Source organism: Sus scrofa, chromosome 6 (assembly GCF_054392235.1).
Source record: "Sus scrofa isolate SSC_HxYL_T2T_F1_AM1 chromosome 6, Sscrofa_HxYL_maternal_Yorkshire_Landrace_v2.0, whole genome shotgun sequence".
Taxonomy (NCBI): domain Eukaryota; kingdom Metazoa; phylum Chordata; class Mammalia; order Artiodactyla; family Suidae; genus Sus; species Sus scrofa.
Window position 1 is genome coordinate 60,626,827 of NC_139388.1, and position 13,783 is coordinate 60,640,609.

The 13,783-nt window shown below is 38.6% G+C and overlaps 1 pseudogene; it reads left to right on the forward strand.

Annotated features, from left to right (window-relative positions):
• Positions 1–7,799: 7,799 nt before the first annotated feature.
• On the forward strand, positions 7,800–8,389 carry LOC110261371 (vomeronasal type-1 receptor 4-like; annotated as a pseudogene).
• Positions 8,390–13,783: the final 5,394 nt, after the last annotated feature.

Consider the following 13,783-nt stretch of genomic DNA (forward strand, 5'->3'; position numbering starts at 1 on the left):
TTTGAATTGAGAATAGCATGTTTAAATATTTTCATGTAGAGACAACAAGGTTGAAGGGAAGTGCTGCAAAAGGAGAAAAAAATTTCATTATGGCTGATTTTATAAATTTATATTTGACATAAAATATTTGTAAATTAAGTGCGTACCAGTTACAGTTCCATTCACATATTGTAATGTATTGCTATGGTTCCATAATTAGCACCTCTGTCATGTTATATGATTATATTTTTATTTTTTATTATTCTTAATTTTTTATAGTTTTGTATTTTTACTTGCTTTATTGTGATGCAAGAATATTCTTTTTTTAGCATTTATTTATATATGTATTTTTCTACTGTACAGCATGGTGACCCAGTTACACATACACGTATACTTCCTTTTTTCTCACATTAAGTGTTCCATCATAAGTGACTAGACAGAGTTCCCAGTGCTACACAGCAGGATCCTGTTGCTAATCCATCCCGAAGGCAACAGTCTGCGTCTATTTACCCCAAACTCCAAGTCCCTCCTACTCCCTCCCCTGCCCCCTTGGCAACCACAAGTCTATTCTCCAAGTCCATGATTTTCTTTTCTTTGGAGAGGTTCTTTGGGCCATATGTTAGATTCCAGATATAAGTGATATCATATGGGATTTGTCTCTTTCTGACTTACTTCACTCAGGATGATAGTCTCTAGTTCCATCCGTGTTGCTGCAAATGGCATTATTTTTTTTAATGGCCAAGTAGTATTCCATTGTGTATATGTACCATATTGTCCTAATCCAATCATCTGTCAATGGATATTTGGGTTGATTCCATGTCTTGGCTATTGTGAATAGTGCTGCAATGAACATGTGGGTGCATGTGTCTTTTTTAAGTAGAGTTTTGTCCGGATATATGCCCAAGAGTGGGATTGATGGATCATGTGGTAGTTCTATGTACAGTTTTCTTTTTTTTTTTTTTTTTTTGTCTTTTGTCTTTTGATGTTGTTGTTGTTGCTATTTCTTGGGCCGCTCCCGCGGCATATGGAGGTTCCCAGGCTAGGGGTCGAATCGGAGCTGTAGCCACCGGCCTACGCCAGAGCCACAGCAACGCGGGATCCGAGCCGCGTCTGCAACCTACACCACAGCTCACGGCAACGCCGGATCGTTAACCCACTGAGCAAGGGCAGGGACCGAACCCGCAACCTCATGATTCCTAGTCGGATTCGTTAACCACTGCGCCACGACGGGAACTCCCTATGTACAGTTTTCTAAGGCACCTCTGTACTGTTCTCCATAGTGGTTGTACCAGATTACATTCCCACCAACAGTGCAAGAGGGTTCCCTTTTCTACACACCCCTCCAGTGTTTGTTATTTGCGGACTTTTTTTTTTTTTTTTTTGGCCTTTTCTAGAGCCACTCCTGTGGCATGTGGAGGTTCCCAGGCTAGGGGTCTAATCGGAGCTGTAGCTGCCGGCCTATACCACAGCCATAGCAGCTTGGGATCCAAGCCGTGTCTGTAACCTACACCACAGCTCACGGCAATGCCAGATCCTTAACCCACTGAGCAAGGCCGGGGACCGAACCCGCAACCTCATGGTTCCTAGTTGGATTCGTTACCACTGTGCCATGATGGGAACTCCTATTTGTGGACTTCTTAATGAAGGCCATTCTGACTGGTGTGAGGTGGTATCTCATGGTAGTTTTGATGTGCATTTCTCTAATCAGTGATATTGAGCATTGTTTCAAGTGCTTGTTGGCCATCTGTATATCTTTCTTGGAGAAATGTCTATTCAAGTCCTTTGCCCATTTTTCCATTGGGTTGTTGGCTTTTTTGCTGTTGAGTTGTATAAGATGCTTGTATGTTTTAGAGACTAAGCCCTTGTCAGTTGCATCGTTTGAAACTAGTTTCTCCCATTCTGTAAGTTGTCTTTTTGTTTTTTTTTTTTTTTTTATTTTCCCACTGTACAGCAAGGGGGTCAGGTTATCCTTACATGTATACATTACAATTACATTTTTCCCCCACCCTTTCTTCTGTTGCAACATGAGTATCTAGACATAGTTCACAATGCTATTCAGCTTTTCTTTTTGGTTTCCTTTGCTGTGCAAAAGCATGTCCATTTGATTAGATCCCATTGGTTTATTTCTGCTTTTATGTCTGTCGCTTTGGGAGACGGACCTGAGAAAACATTTGTAAGGTTGACGTCAGAGAATGTTTTGCCTGTGTTCTCTTCTAGGAGTTTGATGGTGTCTTGTCTTATATATAAAGTCTTTCAGCCATTTTGAGTTTATTTTCATGCATGGTGTGAGGGTGTGTTCTAGTTACATTGATTTGCATGCAGCCGTCCAGGTTTCCCAGCAATATTGCTGAAAAGACTCTTTTTTTTCCCCATTTTATATTCTTGCCTCCCTTGTCAAAGATGAATTGACCAAAGGTGTCTGGGTTTCTTTCTGGGTTCTCTATTCTGTTCCATTGGTCTATATGTCTATTTTGGAACCAGTACCACCCTGTCTTGATGACTGTGGCTTTGTAATATTGCATAAAGTCTGGAAGAGAGATGCCTCCTGCTTGGTTTTTGTTCCTCAGAATTGCTTTGGCAATTCTGGGTCTTCTGTGGTTCCATATAAAATTTTGGATTGTTTGTTCTAGTTCTGTGAAAAACGTCATGGGTGATTTTCTAGGGATTGCATTGAAATTAGATTGCCTTGGGTAGTATGGCCATTTTTACAATATTAATTTTTCCAACCCAGGAGCATGGAATATATTTCCATTTCTTTACATCTTCTTTAATTTCCTTGATTAAAGTTTTATTGTTCTTGACATATTAAGTCTTTACCTCCTCGGTCAGGTGTATTCCCAGGTATTTGATTTTTTGGGGTGTAATTTAAAAAGGTATTTCTGTATTCCTTTTCTAATATTTCATTGTTAGTATACAGAAATGTGACTGGTTTCTGAATGTTAATCTTATATCCTACTACTTTGTTGAATTTGTCAATCAGTTCAAGTAGTTTGGGGATTGAATCCTTAGGGTTTTCTATATATAGTATCATGTCATCCACATACAGTGACAGATTTACCTCTTCTCTTCCTATTTGGATGCCTTTTATTTCTTTCATTTGTCTGATTGCTGTGGCTAGGACTTCTAATACTATGTTGAATAGCAGCGGTGAGAGTGGGCATCCTTGTCTTGTTCCAGGTTTTAGTGGGAAGGCTTTCAGCTATTCTCCATTGAGTATTATAGTTGCTATGGGTTTGTCATAAATGGCTTTGATTATGTTAAGGTATGTTCCCTCTATACTCACTTTGGTAAGAGTTTTTAACATGAATGGTTGTTGAATGTTGTTAAATGCTTTTTCTGCCTCTATTGAGATGATCATATGGTTTTTGACTTTTCTTTTGTTAATGTGGTATATGACGTTGATTGTCTTTTTAAATTTAAATTTTTTTCTCTTGCACTTTGTTGATTTACAATATAATATTAATTTTAGTTGTAAAATATAGTGATTCAGTATTTGTAAAGATTATACTCCATTTATTTTTTAATTTTTTCCAGTTTTTTCTTTTTTATTTATTTTTTTCCCCAATAGTGAGATTATACTCCACTTAAAGTTACTATAAACTTTTTGCTCTATTCCTTGTGCTGTAAAATCTGTTCTAGTAGTTAATTTATTTTATGCATAATAGCTTCAAGTTCTCATTTCTCACTATCTCACACCTACTCCCTTTTCTCTCACCAGTAGTAACCATTAGTTTCTCCTCCATATCTGTGGGTCTGTTTCTGTTAGTTTTATTGATCCATTTGTTTTATTCTATAGATTATGTATATAAGTGATAAACAATATATGTCTTTCTCTTTCCAACCTATTTCACTAAGCATAATGTCTTCAGAATCTATCCAGGTTGTTACACATGGTAAAATTTCATTCTTTTGTAACTGATTAGTACTCCATTGTGTGTGTGTGTGTGTTTTTTTTTGTGTGTGTACCACATCTTTATCCATTTATTTGTTGATAGACACATAGGTTTCTTCCATATCCTGGCTATCGTATTTTGTTGTTTTGTTTTGGAGTTTTTTGGTATTTTCTTAGGGCTGCAATTGTGGCATATGGAAATTCCCAGGCCAGGTGTCAAATGGGAGCTGCAGCTGCTGACCTACACCACAGCCACTGCAATGTTACATCCTAGCAGTGTCTGCAACCTAACCAGAGCTCACGGCAATGCCAGATTGAGCAAGCCCACAGATTGAACCTGGATCCTCATGGATACTAGTCAGGCTCATTTCCGCTGAACCACAGTGAGAACTCCATGGCTATTGTAAATAATGATTTATCTATAGTTTTCTTTCTTTATAGTGTCTTTTCCTGCTTATGTTATCTGTGTAAACATAGCCTCAGAGAATGGATTTGGGAGTGTTCCCTTCTCTTCAGTTTTTTGGGAATACTTTGAGAGGTATAAGTATTACCTCTTCTTTATGTTTGGTAGAATCCTCTGTGAAAACATTCTGTCCTGGACTTTGCTGAGCATTTTTTTTTTTAGAGCCACATGCATGGAAAATGCAATTCCCAGGCTAAGGTCGAATTGGAGTTGCAGCTGCTGGCCTGTGCTACAGCCACAGCAATGCCAGATCTGAGCTATATCTGCAACCTAGGGCAGCTCAGGATAACGCTGGATCCTTAACTGACTCAGCCGGGCCAGAGGTCAAACCCAAGTCTTCGTGGATACTGGTTGCGTTTGTTACCACTTAGCCACAATGGGCACTTCTGCTGAGCATTTTTTGATTACTAATTTGATTTCACCACTAGTGATGAGTCTGTTCCAATTGCCTACTTCTTCTGGAGACAGTCCTAGATACTTCTACATTTCTAGAAATTTATCTGTTTGCTGTAAGTTTTAAACTCTTGGCATATAACTGTTTATAGCATTGTTTTATGATTTTATGTATCCCTATAATATCAGTCATGATTTCTCCTCTTTTATTTCTCTTGTTGTTTATTTGTGACTTCTTTCTTTTTGTACTAACAAGCCTGGCTAAAGCCTTATGGATTTTGTTGATCTTTAAAAAAAAAAAAAAAACTCTTGGTTTCATTGATGTTTTCTATTATTTTTTGGTCTCTGTTTTATTTCTTTCCTCTCTGATCTTTTATATTTCCTTCCATTTGCTGTTGTGGGGCTTTGTTTTCCTTTTTCTAATTCCTTTAGGTAGTAATTGAGGTGTTCTTTGTGATATTTTTCTTATATTTTGAGACAGGCATGTACTGTTATAAACTTTCCTCTTAGAATTTCTTTTGCTGTGTCCTGCTGATTTGGAAAGTTGTGTTTGTATTTTGATTTGAATCAAGATATGTTCTGATTTACTCTTTGATTACTTTATTGACCCTATGGTATTAGTAATACATTGTTTAGTCTCTACATGATTTTTATTTTCCCATTTTTTTCTGTAATTTATTCATAGTTTCATACCATTATAGTTGTAAAAATGCTTTGTATAATTTCAATCATCTTATTTTGCTGAGATTTCTCTTGTGGCCTAGCATGTAATCTACCTTAGAGAATGTTCCATGTGCACTTGAAGAGTGTGTATTCTGCTATTTGGGGCTGGAATATTTTATAGGTATCTATTAGTTCCAACTGGACTACTCTGTCACTTATGATCACGGTTGCCTTATTGATTTCCTATTTGGATTATCTGCCTATTGATATAACTGAAGTATAGAAGTCCCATATTATTATCGTACTGTTGTCAATTTCTCCCTTTATATCTGTTTGTATTTTCTTTCTTTATTTAGGTGCTCCTATTTTTGGTGCATGTTAATGAGCATAATGTCCTTCTCAGAAGGATTCCACATAACTATGTTGAAATTTTATCCTGAATGACGTAGAACATAACATCCTCCTCTTAAATGTGGGCTGCTCATAGTGACTTCTTTCTATAGAGTATACCATGAAAAGTGACAAAATTAATTTTCAATGAGCAAACCAGAGGCACACTACCTCATCCAGGAGACATAGGTTACTGTCAGCAGTGAGGAGTCATGTTGGTTGTATGTACCCTTGATATGATGAAATGAAAATGGCATGTATACCTCTGCAAATCTCCTTCAAAAACACAGATCTCCAGTATAATGATGAGAAAATTCTGACGTTAAGGGTGTTTCTACGAAATACCATACTAGGGCTCTTCAAATCTGTCATAATCATTACAAATGAGAAATATCTCACATACTGTCACAGTAAAGAGAAGACTCAGTAGAAGTGACTACAACATATGACTTGTTATCTGGATGGGTCTTTGGAAAGGAAAAAAGGATATGAAGGAAAAACTAAGAAACCCTGAATAAAATATTAACTTTAGCTGATATGAATTAATCAATTTTAGTTCCTGAATCAGAACAACTTTACACATTAACGTAAGATATTAATAAAAGTCAGTGAAATTGAGTGTGGGGTCTAAGGGAAATATGTGGAAACTGACATTTTTGTAACTCTAAGACTGTTCTAAAATAATACTCCTTCAAACAACATGTCCAGATTTAAATTTCTTAGTGCATAACTTGCATTTGGTTCTGAGATGTCCCTCATAGGGACATATCACCAGGGTGCGATTCTGTGCTTGATTCAGAGATCCCACTATAGTGTAGTGGGTTAAGAATCCAACTGTATTAGCTGGGGTCATTGCAGAGGCTCAGGTTCTATTCACAGCACAGTGCAGTGGGTTAAATTATCTGGCATTGCTGCAGCTGCAGCTTGGCATCCATCCTAGAACTTGGCCCAGGAACTTCTGTATGAGCTGGTGTGGCCATTTAAAAAACAAAAAGCAGTCTCCATCCGTCAGGGAGATGAGTCTCCTTCAGGGCAAACAGAGAAAACTTCAGGTCATTTATAGGATGTTTGAACTGGGAATTTGAAGCTTGAGCTCAGCTTTGCATTCACATCTTTGTCCAATAACATGAGAAGCAAGCAGCCCATGATATTACATTCATTAATTTCCTTTGAATATTCATAAGGGTCTTTAGATACTTACTGCTGATAAAAGGTAGATGAGGATTATTCAGTTCAACTACATTGCACATCTATACTTCTGGATCAGAATGTGTATGATCAGTAGTTTCCACCCACTGAAAATGAGCTCATTAGTGCTTTTAAAACTAATCAAATTAGAAAGCTATTTCCAGAAACCCAGGAACCAATTATAATATGAAGCCAAGGAATGATATACAACTTTATGCAACCTAAATTAACAAACAACATAAGGAGTGAAAAATATCTCCTATAAAAAGTAATACAGTATCATTATCTTTGTATAAATTACAAAAGTGGCGAAAATAATCTATGCTATTAAATGTCACATCAGTGGTCATGTATTGACATACCCACCAGCATGTCTGTGCATTCTGACAGTATCTGCTTATTGACCCAAGTGGTGCATACAGCAATGTGTTCAGTTGGAACAGTTTCATTGATCTGTGCATTTAGGACCTATGCATGTATTTAAAATTTTTTAAATGCATGTCTCCAAAATATGGCACTTGAAAGTAGATTTGTGTATAATGTCCTTCCATTGTCAAGACAGAATGAAAGATTTTAAATAGAATGACTCTGAGTAGTTTTTGAAATTACACTTTCTGCCAGTACCATGCTGTTTTGATGAATGTTGCTTTGTAGCATAGCCTGAAGACGGGGACATGATTCCTCTAGTTCTATTTTTCTTTTTAGAGATGGTTTTGGCTATTCAGGATCTTTTCTGTTTCCATACAAATTTTAAGAAATGATCTTATGGTGTGAAAAAATGACATTGGTAATTTGATAGGCAACCTACAGATTCAATACAATCCCTTACATATGTGCAGAGTTAAAGTAAAACCTCCCAAGTACATTGTTTCTCTATTTCCCTGTGTTGGATGCTGCACATTGTGGTAAATGTCACTTCTCCTATGGATATAACTGGCAAATGGAATGATGAAAACAGCACAAACAAGGGATTTTGGGTACTGTTCTGCTCTTTCTCATGACAAAACCAGAGAAGCACTATCATAGTATTACTCTCATTCCCTGATATTTCATGTCTGGGGCCTGTGCTCTGGGCCAGCATCTCCATGGTTTTCATCCTGTACAGACACATGCAGCAGGTCCAACACTTGCATAGGACAAATGCCTCCCCTAGATCCTCCCATGAGTCCAGAGCTGCCAAAACCATCCTTCTCTGGGTGAGCACCTTTGTTTACTTTTATATCCTTTCCTCTATCTTTCAACTGATTTTGACTCTTCTTTGTAATCCCTGCTGATTCCTTGTGAACATCACTATAGTCATGGCTGTGTGGTTCCCAACTGTCCGCCCATTTCTTCTCCTGAGCTGTGACTCCACAGAACACAGGCCCCACTTTGCCTGGAAAAGGAATGCGCCATCTCTTACTGTTTTGAGAAATCTGTAAATCAGATGCCTTTCCACAGTGCATCGTTGCCACTTCATTCATTTGTTTACCCTCTGAGTCCTAACGTAATGTTTGAACTGGCACCTGAGGAATCATTTCTTCCAGGCTTGTTCATGTTGTTGGCAGGTATGATTTCCCCTAATTACTCCCACGTGACTCACTCCATCGAGGAAGCCAGTTTAGTGAGTTGAATCCCCCTCCAGTTTTCAATCTCTTACATCTCTGTTGTATTTATTTGACACCTGTTCTTTAAAGCCCAGGGGGTTATGTTCCACCCACCGCCCCCTTCACTAAGCAGGAACATCCATTGCAGTCAGTTGGGGCTGCTGTAACAAGCAGACCACGGGACTCTGCTCCAAGTTGGAGTAGGAAGATCCTGAGCCTCCTTCTCGCATGGAGACACGGAAATTACAGCTATATGGAGAGCAAATACTGATGAGGAAGACCAGGAGCTTCCAGAAAAGACCTTCTACTACTAAAGAAATGCAGAATTATCCACAGCAAGACAGTTAGGAAGAGTGGAGCTGTGGTTTAGACAGGAACCATCACCCTTGTGAGTGACCCCCACACAGGAGAAGAATAAATGGCCAGGTTTCTCCCTGAGGAGTGAGGGGTCTCAGCCCTGCACTGGGGTCTCACAGCATGGAGATAAGACCCCAGACCACTGAGCTTTGAAAGCCAGTGGGGCTTTTTTTTCAGCAGAGCCAGAGGGCTGTGGGGACTAGAGACTCCACTCTTAAAAATTATTACGAAGTATGTTTGGTTTATAATATTCTGTTGTTTGGAATTGTACATCAAAGTGGTTCAATTGTTCTTTTCAGATTGTATTTCATTATGGTTTATTGCATGCTATTGAATGTAATTCTTTGTGTTATATAGTAAATCCTAGTTGCTTATTTACTTTGAGACGAGTGGCTTCTGTTAATCCCACAATCCTAATTTGTCCCTCCCTCTCTCCCCCTACCCTTTGGTAACTATAGGTTTGTTTTCTATGTCTGTGGGTCTGTTTTTGCTTTGTATATAGATTCTTTTGTGTTACTTTGGGATTCCACGTGTAATAGCATACAGTATTTGTCTTTCTCTGTTTGACTTTCCTGCATGTATAATATTCTCTAGGTCCATAGATGTAGCTATAAATGGCAATATTTGACTTTGTAATGGCTGAGTAATACTCCAATGCATGCATGTGTGTGTGCATGTGTGTGTGTGTATTAATATACATAGGGGTGGGCATTTGGGTGGATTCTCTGTCTTGGCTATTACAAATACTGTTGTCACATTGGGGTGCAGGTATCTTTTTCAATTAGAGATTTTATATTTTATGGATATATTCTCAGGAGGAGGATTCTATTTTTAGTTTTTAAAGGAACATTCGTATTGTCTTCCAGGGTGTCTGCACCAGTTTACACTCCCACCAACAATGTATAGGGTTCACTTTCCCACAACCTGCTCAGCAATTATTGTTTGTGGACTACTTAATAATTATGATTCTGACCACTCTGAGGTGATAGCTCATTGTGGTTTAAATTTGCATTTATCTAATAATTAGTGAAGTTGAGCATTGTTTCAGGTGCCTGTTGGTCACCTATATGTCTTTTTGGAGAAATGTCTATTTAGATCTTTAGCTATTTTTTGATTGGGGTATTTTATTGATATTGATATATATATGAACTGTTTGTGTGATCTGGATATTAAGCTATTTGTTGGTCACATCATTTTCAACTATTTTCTCCCTTTTCCTAGGTTGTCCTTCATGTGTGGGGGTGATTTCCTTTTCTGTGCAAAAGCTTTGAAGTTTGATTAGGTCCAAAGTGTTTATTTTTTTTCCTTTCTTTCTTTTGCCAAGTGGGACTGATCTAAAAAAATATTGCTTCAATTTATGTCAGAGAATTTTGCCCTTGTTATGTTTTAGGAGTAGTAATATGTCATGTCTTATGTTTAGGTCTTTAAACCAATTTTTTTCCTTTTTTAATTAATTTTTTATTTTTATCTTTTTATGGCCACACCCGAGGCATATAGAGTTTCCCAAGCTAGGGGTCAAATTGGAGCTGTAGCTGCCAGCCTACACTACACCTTATGGCAAGGATGGATCCTTAACCCATTGAGCGAGGTTGGGGATTGAACCTGTGTCCTCATGGATACTAGTCAGGTTCATTAACTGCTGAGCCATGACAGGAATGTCTGCCTTTTTTTTTTTAAATGGCTGCACCTCTGGGACATGGAAGTTCCCAGGCTAGGGGTCAAATTGGAGCCTCAGCTGTCAACCTATGGCACAGTCACGGCAATGCCAGTTGCAAGCCACGTCTATGACCTACACCACAGCTTGTGGCAATGGCTAGATCCTTTAACCCATTGAGCAAGGCCAAGGATCACCCATATCCACATGGATATGAGTCAGGTTCTTAACCCATTGAGTCACAATGGGAACTCCCTAGGACTTTAAGCCATTTTGAGTTTGTTTTTTGTTTGTTTGTTTTTGTCTTTTTAGGGCTGCACCCATGACATATGGATGTTCCCAGCCTAGGGGTCAAATCGGACCTGTAGCCACTGGCCTATGTCACAGCCAGAGCAATGCCAGCTCCAAGCCACAGCTGGGACCTACACCACAGCTCACAGCAATGCCAGATCCTTAATCCAGTGAGCAAGGCCAGGGATCAAACATGCATCCTCTTGGACTAGTCAGATTTATTTCTGCTGAGCCGCTTATGGGAACTCCCTTGAGTTTATTTTTGTATGTGATGCAGGAAGTGTTCTAATTTTATTGGTTTACATGTGGCAGTCCAGCTTTCCCAGGAGTGTTTGCTGAAGTGATTGTCATTTCTCTTTTGTATGTTCTTGCCTCTTTTGGCAATGATTCATCGACTAGATGTGCAGGTTTTTTCCTGGGCTCTGTTTCATTGACCTATATGTGTATTTTTGTGCCAATACCACACTGTTTTGAGTACTCAGCTTTGTAGTATAGTCTGAAATCTGCCCGTTTTATGGCTCCTACTTTGTTGTTTTTCCTCAGAATTGGTTTGGAAATTCAGGGTCTTAGGTAGTTCCATATGAATTGTCGAATTATTTGTTGTAGTTCTGTGAAAAAATGACATAGTTTTTTTGTTTTGTTTTTTAAAAATTATTCATTTTGTATTTTTCTATTTGTGTCACATCCTCTGTGGCATGTCTTTAATCCACCTGGCTGGACTGGGATCCAACCAGGGCCTCTGCAGCAAGCTGCGCTATGGGATTCTTAACCTACTGTGACACAGCAAGGATGCCCTGCCATAGGTCTTTTGATACCTATTGCATTAAATCTGTAGGTATTTTGGGGGGGGTACTATGGCCATTTTCACAACAGTAATTCTTTCAGTCTAAGACCACGGGATATCTTTCCATTTGTTAGAATCATCTTCACTTTCCTTTATCAGTGTTTTCAACATTTGTTTTTTTCACCTCCTCAGTTAAGTTTATTTCTAGGTACTCTTTGATGCAATGGAAATTTTTACTTTCTCTTTCTGATATTTCACTATTAGTGCAATGGAAATTTTTACTTTCTCTTTCTGATATTTCACTATTAGTGCAAAAAATGTTAACCAATTTTCCTAGCCTGATCTTTTATCTTGCTACATTGCTGAATTCATTTATTGGTTCTTATAGGGTTTGTGTATTGTCTTTAGTTTCTGTACATAGATTATTCGATTACCTTCAAATAATGACAAATTTACCTCTTCCTTTCCTATCTCAAAACATTTAAATTTATTTTTCTTGTCTGATTGCCACGGATAGGACTTCCAAAAATACATTGAATACAAGTGATGAGAGTGGGCATTCTTGTCCTCTGCCTAAATTTAGTGGGAAGACTTTCAGCTTTTCACCGTTGAGTCTTCTTTGGGTGGTGTGTTTGTCATAAATATCTCTTATTATGTTGAGATATGTTCCCCCATACATAATTTGGCAAGAGTTTTTATCATAAATGGATGTTAAATTTTCTCATATGCTTTTTCTGCATCTGTTGAGATGATATGTGTTTCTTGTCCTTTCTTAATGAATTGAATCCTTTTATTTTGATCATTGTTAGAACATCACCTCACACAGTGTAGAAAAATAAACTCAGAAGAGATTAAAGACCTGAATGTAAGACCTGAAACCATATAACTAGAAGAAAATGTAGATGGAACCCTCTGACATAAACCCTGGCAATATTTGGGGGGGGGATATATCTCCTAAGGCAAAGGAAGCAAAAGCAAAGGTAAAGGAATGGGATTGCTTTGAACTTCAAGGCCTTTGCACAGCAAAGGGCACCCCTGAAAAAACAAAAGGACAGTCCAATAAATGGGGGAAATATTTCCAAATATTATGGCCACAAGGGAGAAAATCAAAAACACTTGAGCATCACATATAACTCACTATTAAAAACACAAATGGCCCAATTATAAAATGGATCAAAACCTGAATAGAGATTTTTCCAAAGACGACCTATATATGTCCAACAGAAATATGAAAATATTCTTTATATTGCTAACCATCCGAGAAATGTACATCAAAACCAAGATGGGGAGTTCCCGTTGTGGCGCAGTGGTTAACGAATCCAACTAGGAACCATGAGGTTGAAGGTTCGGTCCCTGGCCTTGCTCAGTGGCTTAAGGATCTGGCGTTGCCGTGAGCTGTGGTGTAGGTTGCAGACGCGGCTTGGTTCCTGTGTTGCTGTGGCTCTGGCATAGGCTGGCAGCTACAGCTCCACTTAGACCCCTAGCCTGGGAAACTCCACATGCTGGGGGAGCACCCCAAGAAATGGCAAAAAGACAAAAAAAAAAAACAAAACCAAGATGGAACCATCGCCTCACACCAGTCAGAATGGCTATCTCAAAAGGCCACCAATAAGAGATGTTGGAGAGGATCTGGAGAAAGGGGACCCCTGTACACTGTTGATGGGAATGTAAATGGGAACAGCCACCATGGAGAACAGTATAGAGCTTCTTCAAGAAAAGGAAAGTAGAACTATGGTATGATGTACCAATTCTAGTCTTGAGTATATACATGGAGAAATTAAAGCACCAAGATGAAATGAGAAATGCACCCCAAATGTTCATTAGTAGGTTTATTTACAATAGTCAAGATATGAAAGCAGCCGAGGTGTCCATCAACAGATCAATGAGTAAAGATGTCTCTCTGTTTCTCCCTCTCCTGCCTTCTCTTTATCCATCTGTGTATATAACTCTTGACATGGATGGACCTGGAGGGTATTATGCTTAGTGAAATATGTCAGAGAGGAGATCTCATGGTGGTGTAGCAGTCACGAACCCAACAAGTATCCATGAGGATGCATGTTTGATCCTTGGCCTCGCTCAGTGGGTTAAGGATCCAGTATTGTCATGAGGTGTGGTATAGGTCACAGGCGTGACTTGGATCTGG